General features: G+C 44.0%; 1 long non-coding RNA gene across 1 annotated transcript in view; it reads left to right on the top strand.

Moving 5' to 3' along the window:
* Window positions 1–1,536: 1,536 nt before the first annotated feature.
* LOC307183531 overlaps window positions 1,537–11,474 on the top strand; it is an 83,066-nt gene continuing 73,128 nt past the window's right edge. Inside the window, exon 1 of the long non-coding RNA XR_013827517.1 lies at window positions 1,537–1,655. This is a non-coding gene — a long non-coding RNA (uncharacterized lncRNA). The remainder of the gene's footprint in view (window positions 1,656–11,474) is intronic.

The raw sequence follows: 11,474 nt of genomic DNA, 5'->3' as shown, positions 1-11,474 counted from the left end.
GGTAAAGGTTCTATGCCTGTGTCATCAGGTAGAGGTAGGGGAGAGATAGAGTTGCCTTTTGTGTCTCCATGCTGGGCCCAGGCATGCACCTCTGGGGTACCCAACTCAGTCTGCCCTCCTCAGGAACTGTCCAGCAAGGTGAGACTTGCCCCTTCTTTTTGCTTCAAAATGCACCTATTGGGTTGGATTTCCTCAAACCTTTGCTGTCTGTATGCAAATCAATTCTGCAAATTCAATAACCACCTCCTACCAAATGCAAGGACTGCAGTTAGGTATGCGGAATCAAGAAATAAGTAAGACACAGATTTTTGTCTTCAAGGAAAGAGACCAATCCACAGATAACTTAATAAAATCCAATACAATGTCCTATTGATTCTACTGTTTAAGTACCACTTGAATCCGTCCACATTTCTCCATGGCCATCATAACCCCTCTGGCCCAAGCTGCACGACCATCATTCATGAGGACACTTGCAGTAACCTCTGTCTGGTCTCTGTATCCACCCTTGCCTCGTTATAGTCCCACATCCTCCACACAGCAGATGAAGCTGACTTTTCAAGATGCAAACAGTGATAAATCACCCCCAGGTTTCAAGGCAAAAGATAAAAATTCTTAACAAGGGCTTCAAGGCCCCATCTGTCTCTCTGGCGCTCTTTTGTCCATCTTGACCACAACCATCACTGTGTCCTGCAGCTGCTAAGCCAGCCTCCAGCCTTCCTCACCAGGCTGCCTCTCTCCACAGCTCTGCCTAGCACAGGAGGTTCCCTTCTGCCTGGAGAACTCTTCCTGCCCATCTGCCTAATTAATTCCTGTGCAACCCTCAGCTCTCTGTTCAAACATCCAAACATTGCTCCCCAGGGATCTTCCCAGAGAACCACATAGCATCATGCTGCTCTCCTTTGCAGTGCCCATCACACTTGCCATTTTGCTCTTTTTTAAAAAAAATTTTATTTTATTTATGTTTTATACAGCAGGTTCTGATTAATTATCTATTTTATCCATATTAGTGTATATATGTCAATCCCAACACGCTTGCCATTTTACTCTTACTCTGTTATTACTGCCCACTGGACCTTGAGCAATGCCAAGCACAAGACAAGGACCACGGCTCCTTTGCCGCTGAGGCATCCCTAGAGCCCGGCATGGTCACTGGTACACAGTTTGAGGAATGAAGGAGTAAGGCAAATGCTCTAGCTCAGGGAGATAAGTCACTCTGGGAAAGGTTGAATGGTGGCCTTAGAAATGGACGGAAGTGCTAAAAGATAAACTGAGGCATAGGAAAAATTTTAAGAGTGGATTTGAGCAAAAATTGATAAAGTGGGCAGTGACAAACTGGGAAGTGGTTAGCAGCACGCTGGCCACTGGCAGCAGTGGAGGAGAGACTTTTAGAGCGAGAAGGCGGACGTAAAGTACGGACATTATTGATTGGCTACAAGGGAAAGCCTAGCTGTTTGTGATTGGTTATCCTTAGGTTTCGATTTACTAACCTCCAGGTGCTTACAGGCTTAGATTTTGGTTTGCTTCCGGAGGCTAAGGTATTAGAACCACATTAGTCTCAGGATTTCCTTGTTGAATTAATTTAACGAGAAAGAAGGGAAGGAAAGGAGAGAGGACTTTTTGGAGGCAGAATCGAGGTGACTTGGAAAGCACCAAAGGTAAGAGACGGACTTGACGATGTTTCTGCGTTTCCTGGCTTGGTGGCTGTTCCCCCATAATACGTTGCTTAGCACGCTTATCCCTAGAATTGTTCCATAAAAGAAGAAAATGTGGGCTTCCCTGGTGGCGCAGTGGTTGAGAGTCCGCCTGCCCATGCAGGGGACACGGGTTCGTGCCCCGGTCCGGGAAGATCCCACATGCCGCGGAGCGGCTGGGCCCGTGAGCCATGGCCGCTGAGCCTGCGCGTCCGGAGCCTGTGCTCCGCGAGAGAGGCTGCGGCAGTGAGAGGCCCGCGTACCGCCAAAAAAAAAAAAAAAAAAAAAATACTCCTTGAGGTGACGTAAAGAAAACCTATTGGATTTGAAATTAGGAAGTCAGAGGAAGAGCTGCTCGGTGGGTGGGGAGCAACGGGAAGATAACTGACCTTTCTGATCTGTTGAGTTAAAATGCCAGCGAATTTCCAAGTGGGGATGTTAAACAGGTCATTGCAACTGTGGGTCTGGAGATGAGCGAGTAGATATGTGAAAATGCTCTGAAAAACATACAGGGGAATTATTATTCAGGCCTGAACATGTCAGTCTTTTACGGGAAGGAGCTTTCTGGAGACACAGTCCTTTAAGCCACAGACAAATTGTCTTGGAGGAAAGTTCAGACATGGGAGTAGACAGGATTATTTTGGAATCAGTGGGCATTTTTTTTCCTTCCATTTTTTATTGAGATATAATTGACATACAGCACTGTACAAGCTTAGGGTGTACAACATCATGATTTCACTTACATACATCATGAAATGATAATCATAATAAGTTTACTGAACATCTGTCCCCTCATATAGATATAAGATTAAAGAAATAGAAAAAAATTTTTCCTGGTGATGAGAACGCTTAGGATTTACTCTCTTAGCAGCTTTTTTTTTTTTTTTTAGTACATCCTTGTAGATTTTTTATTTATTTATTTTTATTTATGTATTTTTGGCTGTGTTGGGTCTTCATTGCTGTGCGCGGGCTTTCTCTAGTTACAGCGAGAGGGGGCTACTCTTCGTTGCGGTGCATGGGCTTCTCACTGTGGTGGTTTCTCTTGTTGTGGAGCACAGGCTCTAGGCTCACAGGCTTCAGTAGTTGTGGCATGCAGGCTCAGTAGTTGTGGCACGCAGGCTCGGTAATTGTGGCACACGGGCTTAGTTGCTCTGTGGCATGTGAGATCTTCCGGGACCAGGGCTCAAACCCGTGTCCCCTGCATTGGCAGGCAGATTCTTAACCACTGTGCCACCAGGGAAGCCCCATTGACATGAATAGATAAGCAAGCTGTGGTACATACATACAATGAAATATTATTTAATCTTCAAAAGGATGGAAATTCTGACACATGCTACAACATGGATGGATGGACCTTGAGGACATTATGCTAAGTGAAATATGCCAGTTACAAAAGGATAGATATTGTATGATTCCACTTATAGGAGGTACCTAGAATAGTCAAATTCATAAAGAAAGTAGAATGGCGGTTGCCAGGGGCTGGGGGGAGGGGAGAATGGAGAATCAGGGTTTAAGGAGTACATAGCTTCAATTTTACAAGATCGAAAGAATTCTGGAGTTGGATGGGTGATGGTTGCACAACATCATGAATGGATTTAATACCACTCAAAGTGGTTACCTAAAATATACCTAAAAATGGTTAAAACAGTAATTTTTATCATCTATATTCTTACCACAATAAAAAAGATTAAAAACTACTTAGGTTAAAAGAAAAAGAGCTCTAGGGAATTCCCTGGAGGTCCAGTGGTTAGGATTCGGAGCTCTCACTGCCAGGGTCCTGGGTTCGAGTCCTGGTTAGGGAACGAAGATCCTGAAAGCTGCAGGGTGAGGCCTGACTAGGTGGGCTGCATTTCCCCACTTCCTTGTGCCTTCAATAGACTTGATGATTGGTGTTATGGCAGCCACCTTTGATCTATCCCGTCACATAACCTCGAGTATAGGAGGACAGGAGGATGTGGCACAAAGATAAAAGGAGCTGGATCCCTGGTGACTGTGGAACCCTCATATCCACATGGTTTCTTACCTCTCTTTTGTGTAAAAGAGAAAGAAACCTCTGTCTTGTTCAAACCTCTCATCTTGGTTTCAGTTCTGTATAGCTAAACCTAATTTTAATGACTGTAGTAGGCAAACACTCATTCTTTTATTTGTTGATTTATTATTTCATCCAACATTTAGTGAGCTCCAACTGTGTCCGAGGCACTGCGGATACAAGATAAAAGGAGATGATTCCTGTGCTGCAAACCCTTAGTTTCTAAAGGGAAGAACGACAGCAAGCAGCCATGGGCAGGTGATGAAGTCCGGCTGCTTCCTGTTTGATAAGCAGGAGAATCACACTGTTATATAATTATTTTTTTTAACACATCTTTATTGGAGTATAATTGCTTTACAATGGTGTGTTAGTTTCTGCTGTATAACAAAGTGAATCAGCTATACATATACATATATCCCCATATCTCCTCCCTCTTGCATCTCCTTCCCACCCTCCCTATCCCACTCCTCTAGGTGGTCACGAAGCACCGAGCTGATCTCCCTGTGCTATGCGGCTGCTTCCCACTAGCTATCTATTTTACATTTGGTAGTGTGTATATGTCCATGCCACTCTCTCCCTTCATCTCAGCTTACCCTTCCCCCTCCCTGTTATATAATTCTTTTTAGACAAAACCTCTTTGTGAAGAATTCAACACCATAATAACTTTTAGGGGTGAGACTGCCAAGTTCTTGGCTACAACACACAGTTGAAACACACAGTTGAGTATTAGTTGCACTACCTATGACTGGGCTAATTCTATGTTACCAATGCCATATGTATATTTATTTAATATTAGCCCATATTTATTTGAGTCCCACTTTGTACTTGCAGTGAGCAGCAAGGAACAATAGGTGCAACTGAAGCCACAGTGATGGATCTTATTGCAAACCACAAGCTTTTAAAATTCCCCATGAAATGCTGAGGGTCTTCGTGGAGGGAAGAAGCTAAGATCCCTATTGATAAATAGAGACACCAGATGACCTCATTGCCTCTTTCTCCCTCCACCCGCCAGAGTGACTCTCCAGGTCCCTGGGTAATTGTGACACTAACAGGCTTCTTTGTAGGTCAGTCATTAATTTTAATTAAAAAAATATCTTGGGATTACTTTTGAGCTCAAAGTTAAAAGAATGAAGCACCTGTATTGAGGGGTAAGTGGAGAGTAATGCAGCAGTGACCTTGGGCAAGTCTCTTTTCTGCAAACCTCAGTTCCTCATCTGTAAAATAAAATGGTTGGAAGAGGTTATTTCAGGAGCCTTCCAGAGCTGATATTCTGTGATGCTACTTTTTGAGCTGCCGAACTGAAATAGCTTACTGGGACTTTTGAAATTGTACCGGCCTGGAATGCTAGAGCCCTGAGTCACAGGATATTCAGTCATTCACTTACTCACTCATGCTTTCATCCAGTGAGTATTTACCAAGGGCCTACTGTGTTACTGTGTGCCGCTCTTAGGTGCTAGAATTGTCTAGATGCATATGACACAGTTCATATGCATCTATACGATTCATCTAGACATTCATATGCATCTTGACAATTCTAGAGAAACCCTGAGAAACTCAGGGTTTACCTGGAGAGGCACAAATACCCTATATGAGGTGAAAAGAGCTTTAATAAAGGTGAGATCACAAAGGAGGCGATGCCTGCAGTAGGTGAGGAATGCTTTTCCAAGGCAATTAAATGTGGAGCTATGGTGTTGAAAAAAAGAATGATGTGTTCCAGGTTGGGAGCTAGAGAGGGGATGCAAGGGGTCAGGTTGTAAGGGGTCTGTCAGGCTAAGAATTTTGGTCATTTTCTGGTTCAGAATAATCACAGGCATAATCAAATAAACAGACTAATAATCAAATAAATAAGGGAGTAATCAAAAGAAGGTTCTAAAAGCATCCCCCTTTTAAAGAGAACTCAAGATAAGAAAAATCCAAGGAGTTGCTCATATCCATAATCCTGTCAAAAGTGACAGCAGAAACAGGGAGTTGCTAAGATGGTTCCATGAGGCTCAACAGATAATCACTCCTCCTACATAGTAACATGATTTAACATGTCAAAATTCGATGTCAAATTGTTCAACTTACATCCTTCTTTTCAGCAGTGCAAGAAGGCAGAGGGGTAACTTTGAACTTAGATAAAATCCCAGTCCCGTGTAACCTTAGGCTTCACCTCTCTGAATCCCAATTTACTCATCCATAAAATGAGGATACTACTGCCTACGTTTTGGGCTATGGGAATCAAATAAGCCAACAAAAGTAAAGTATTTAGAATTTGTTGGTGCAATTATACACTTTTATCTGTGATTTTAAAAATTAAAATCTCCTTCCCCCCTAGACTAGAAGTTCTCTGAGGGCAACAGCTCTGCTCTTACTTGTCCCTATACCTAGAGTGCCTAGCACAGTGCCTGGTGATTTCTTTTTCTTTCTTTTTTTTTTTTTTTGGCCGCACTGTGATTGCTGGATCTTAGTTGGCCAACCAGGCGTGGAACCCGGGCCGCGGCAGTGAAAGCAGAGTCCTAACCACTGGACTGCCAGGGAATTCCCGAGGGTGATTTCTTGTAAAACATACACGGTGATGATGAGGGGCATCCCTTTAGGATTTCCCTCTACAATTTGTGTTAAACACAGAAATTGGATGCAGTTGCTCAACCTATTTGTATAGACCTTGTTTCTGGACTCTGTTTTGCCGTGCAAGATATTACGTAGATTCTCAGAGACATTAAATTCTTAGCGTCAGCAGGAAGAGTCCCCAGGATAGCCGGGTTCATTTCCCAATTTAAATTCGGCCATCCAATACCATCCTTAGCGTCAGCCTCTGGACTTTTTGTGTGTGTGTGTGTGTGGTACGTGGGCCTCTCAGTGCTGTGGCCTCTCCCGTCGCGGAGCACAGGCTCCGGACGCGCGGGCTCAGAGGCCATGGCTCACGGGCCCAGCCGCTCCGCGGCATGTGGGATCTTCCCGGACCGGGGCACGAACCCGCATCCCCTGCATCGGCAGGCGGACTCTCAACCACTGCGCCACCAGGGAAGCCCAGGACCTTTTGATTGATGCGCCCTCAATCATGACTCCGTTTTCCTCGGAGTCAGTCTCTCCAGTCATTTTCTTTTTTCTTTTCTTTTTTAATTGAAATATACTTGACATAACGTTGTATAAATTTAAGGTGTACAACATGTTTATTTGATACATTTATACATTACAATATGATTGCCATTGTAGCAATAATTAACACCTCTATCACGTCACATAATTATCATTTCTTTTTAGTGGTTGGAATAATTAAGATCTAGTCTCTTAGCAAGCTTGACGATTATAAAACAATATTATTGTCTGTATTCAGTGTTGTGCATTAGATCTTCAGGACTTATTTACTAGTTGCAAGTTTGTAACTTTAAACAACATCTGTCCTACCCGCCGCCCCCCCATCCCCGCCCCCGCCCCCCCTTGTGCCAAGCCTCCATCCCCTGGCAACACCCACTTTACGTTCCGTTTCTGAGTTTGGCTTTTAGACGTTCCACATGTAAGTGATATAAAGTATTTGCCTCTCTCAATCTGACTTATCTTGCTTAGCATAATGTCCTCAAGGTCTAGCCAGTGTTGTCGCACTGCAATTTTCTGAAGTGGATAATGTTAAAGTTCAAGTACTTCTGGTGCTTGGGATAAATACTTAAAGATAAATTTCTCTGTTGGATTTGAAAGTTACAGACATATCTATATCAGATCACTTCAAAATAACAATTTGGGTGTTCTGGCTTTATTCTCACTGGGATTTTGCACAAGGAAATACCTTCTGTAGGCATACTTTTCTGCTTGCCAGTTCCTTCCCGGATACGGAAGAAGGTGGCCCTTTCCCGTTTTCCTTCCTCCAGTATTTGTCCTTCATCTAGACTTTTCTGGGACAACCTCAAGATCATGGCGTCTTACAAAAATCGATGGACTTTAGAGTCAGACAGAACATGGCTGCAATCTGGGCTTGCTACTTATCAACTGTAAAAATGTAGATAGGGCTTCCGCAGTGGTTGAGAGTCCGCCTGCCGATGCAGGAGACACGGGTTCGTGCCCTGGTCCAGGAAGATCCCACATGCCGTGGAGTGGCTGGGCCCGTGAGCCATGGCTGCTGAGCCTGCGCGTCCGGAGCCTGTGCTTCGCAACGGGAGAGGCCACAACAGCGAGAGGCCCGCGTACAGCAAAAAAAAAAAAAAAAAAAAAAAAAAAATGTAGATAAGTGGCTTAGCTTGATTGTGCCTCAGGTTTGATCTGCAAAATGGGAATAATAATAATGCCTACTTCAGAGGGTTACTATAAACGTCACAAAATGTAGCACATTTTATTTGCCTTAATTTCTCTTATAGAGAATACTATACTTATTTGGAAGAAATACTGGGAGAAACCACTCAGGTAGAAGTCCTCTTATTTCAGGCAATTCAGTGTATCAGTCACATTACGTGTCTTGAGGTTTTTTTAAGGGCAGCCTCAAGACACATAATGTGATTGACAACACTGAATTGCCTGAAATAAGAGGACTTCATTTAGCTCACAAGGGGAGGCCTGGGAGGGGAAAAGGGAAGGAGAGAGTGGAGACAGTGGGGTGGTGGAGGGCTCTGCATCGTGTAATTAGGTATCTCCTCAAAAGTCCTTTCCTCACCCCCTGGGAAATCTATACATTTGATTAAACTCACCAAATTGGTGTGGAAACAAGTGAAGGGGTCTGGATTTCAGTTTGGGGCCAAAGAGAAGACAGCATGTGTGAATGTAGAAACCAGATACAAGGAGATTAGATGCTAAAGCTTCGGGAATTCATAGAAATTGAGGGGAGGGCTTTGAACTTTCACAGTTTTTAGAATTTGGAGGTTTAAGCCAAGTTTACTAGAGCTCAAGGGACAAGGAAATCCCACAGGATTGCTGGGTTCACGAGAATTTGAGTTAATGTTCTAAAAACTATCCTCCACCTGGTGTTCATCTAAAAATTGACGGCTATCATCTTTGGCTACACCCCGATCCAAAGATGGGTGAAGTATTTGACTTGAATTGGCATTTCAGTGCTGGACCTGAGCTCAGATCAAGAAATCGGATATAAGAAGAGGACTGTATTTCACTTAAAGAGGGGAGGGGGATGAGGAGGAAAGGGGAAGGAGGAGAGAAGGAAGAAGAGAGATGCCCAAAACAGCTACTTTCTGCCCATGCAGCCCTTTGCTTGTTGCGAGAAGCGTCTGCCCTGAGTGCAGACACGAGTTCTCATTTTCACTCTCACAGTAGCTAGCTGTGGGGACTTTGACATGTCTTCGCATCTCTCAGCCTTAGTTTTCTTTTTTTGAAAAATGAATTTCCTAACATTGACCTCCAAGCAATATTGTCAGGTCTGAAGAAGTAATGGAATGTGAAAGTGCTTCTCCAACTATAATTTGCTACAGAAGAGTAGTGGCAAATGTTATGGTGGCTACCATGACCACCCACCCCTGCTAGCTGCATGAGGCTGTCTTGTTCATGGCCGTATCTCTCTGCCTAAGATGGTGCTCGAAAAGGATTTATTGAATGAACAAATAACTGTATTCAGCATCTTTCACTTTGCAAATAACCATCACATCTGAAGATTTATTCTCTGTCCTGTCTCCATAGCACCTATGCCAATGCTTCTCTGTTCTTCTGACCTTCCCCCCTTCCATTTCTTCTCTTCTAGCCAATGACTTCATCCACTACCTAACAGAACACTAAAAAATATTAGTTACTGCAGTTCTTCCTCCTGAACCAATTCTTTTCATCTGGGATTTCTATTTCATCACTGTAAACCCAAGCAATCTGGTTTCTGTCCCATCACTCAACTGAAATTGTTCCCAATAGTCAATGTAAATTCACTGATTGGAAAACCCAATTACCTTTTTGTATATTTTATTCTCCTTGACATCCTTGCAGCAGGAGACACTCTGGTCACATTTAGTCTCGTGAAGTTTCATCCCTTGCCTTCTTGACTCAACCACCCTGGGTCTTCTGACCATACAGTTGAATATACTTGTTGGCTTCCTTCCCATCTTCTATCTGTCCCCACCTGTGGACCAAATTCTCACTCCTTCCTCATCTAGTCTCTACCTTTTCTGCCCGTCCAGCACACATGCCCTGCCTGTCTGGATTGTCTTCCCACCTAGACACTCTGCTTCCCTGGAGCTCCAGCGCACTGTTCGGTTCTTCGGGGAGAACATTCTGTATTCCTGGTGTTTGGGATGCACGTCCACCTCTGGCCTGGGCAGGTCTCCCCTTTCTGAAGCTGGAGGGCAGCTGCTGAGGGGAGAGACATTGGGACTGTCCCCTCAAACTTCACTTCTCTTGGAATATATCACAGTCCTCTGATTTCTGTCCAGATGACTCACAGACACATTTCTCTGACTTTAATCTCACTCTCAGACACCAGTCCACATTTCCCATGGCTTCCTAGATACTCCATTGGAAGACCCTGCCACCTCCTTAGACCCAACTCTCCTGAAATCTGACCACTTTCCCACACAATCTGGGTCACCATTTTCCCCAGTTTTAAAAAATCATCTTTGATTTTTGGTTTTCAAATTCATCTCGTATTCCTCCTGCTACTCCTAATTTGTGTCTGCTCAATTTAATTACACTAGATAATTTGTTGCCTATTTGTCTCTTCTCTATAATATCCCTCACATCTCCTCTTCTTTCCATGCCCCGTCCATTTCCATTCCAATTCCACTGTGGTTTGGGTCATCATCTTACATTTGAGTGAATACAATATCCCCAGCTTATTAGTAGAGTGTGAGGTTTGGTTCTGTATTTGAAGCTGGGCCGCCTGGCTTTGTGTCAAGGCTTTACTGCTTCTTACCATGTGTCAAGGAGCTTGTCCTTGTGTTAAATCCCTGGCCAGAAATGCATGGCCTGCTCCCTTTCACAGCTCAAATCCTAATCCTCATTCAGCTCTTATTAGCGCTCATGTATTAGCAGTACCATTTTCTAGTTAGAAAAACTTATATTGTACTAAATTAATTCATTCAGAAAATATTTACTGAGCGCCTTCCTAGGCACTGGGGAAATAGTGTGGAACAGGGCACATAATGAAGCCTACATTCTAACTGGGCATGTGTGGAAGAGGTGGTTAGCAATTACATAAATAAATCGGCAACCAAGAAAAATCTAGCGATAAGTGCTATGATGAAATTAAACAGTGACGGATTTGAAAGTGCTTGGTGGGCTGTTTTGAATTGGCCATGTAGAAAAGGATCTTCTGAGGAGGGAACATTTAAACTGAGACCTGAATCATGAGACGAGTCAACCCTGGGACGATCCGGGGCAAGCATTTCCTAGGTGAAGAGAAGAACAAGTTCAAAGGCCCCAGAATGGAACAAAGCTTAGTGGTGGGAGGAATGGAAAGAAGGTCCTTTTACCTGCTGGACACAGAGGGAGGCAGAGAAGTAAGGGGGGCTGTCACAGGTGTACACAGGTGCCAGGTCAGGCACAGCCTTGTAGCGTCAGGTAGGAAGTTTTAGATTTAAGTTTAAATGTGATGAGAAGACATTTGAGGATTTTAAGCAGAAGAATGATATGCTCCAGTTTATTTAAAAAGCATCACTCTGGCTACTTTAAGAAGCTAGAAGTAGTGAGGGAACCACTGAGTGGAAGCTGAGAGGCTGGTCACGAGGCCATTGCAGGAGTCCCAGAGGGTGATGGTGGCGAAAGTGGTACCGGAAGAGGGAGGGGCGCAGGCTGGGCTATGTGTTGGAGATGTAGCAGGCAGGACTCGTTGATGGATTGAAGTACCTGCAGAGGGG

Source organism: Stenella coeruleoalba, assembly GCF_951394435.1.
Source record: "Stenella coeruleoalba genome assembly, chromosome: 3".
Classification (NCBI taxonomy): domain Eukaryota; kingdom Metazoa; phylum Chordata; class Mammalia; order Artiodactyla; family Delphinidae; genus Stenella; species Stenella coeruleoalba.
Note: the sequence above shows the minus strand (reverse complement) of the source record. Positions and strands in the feature narration are given on the sequence as shown.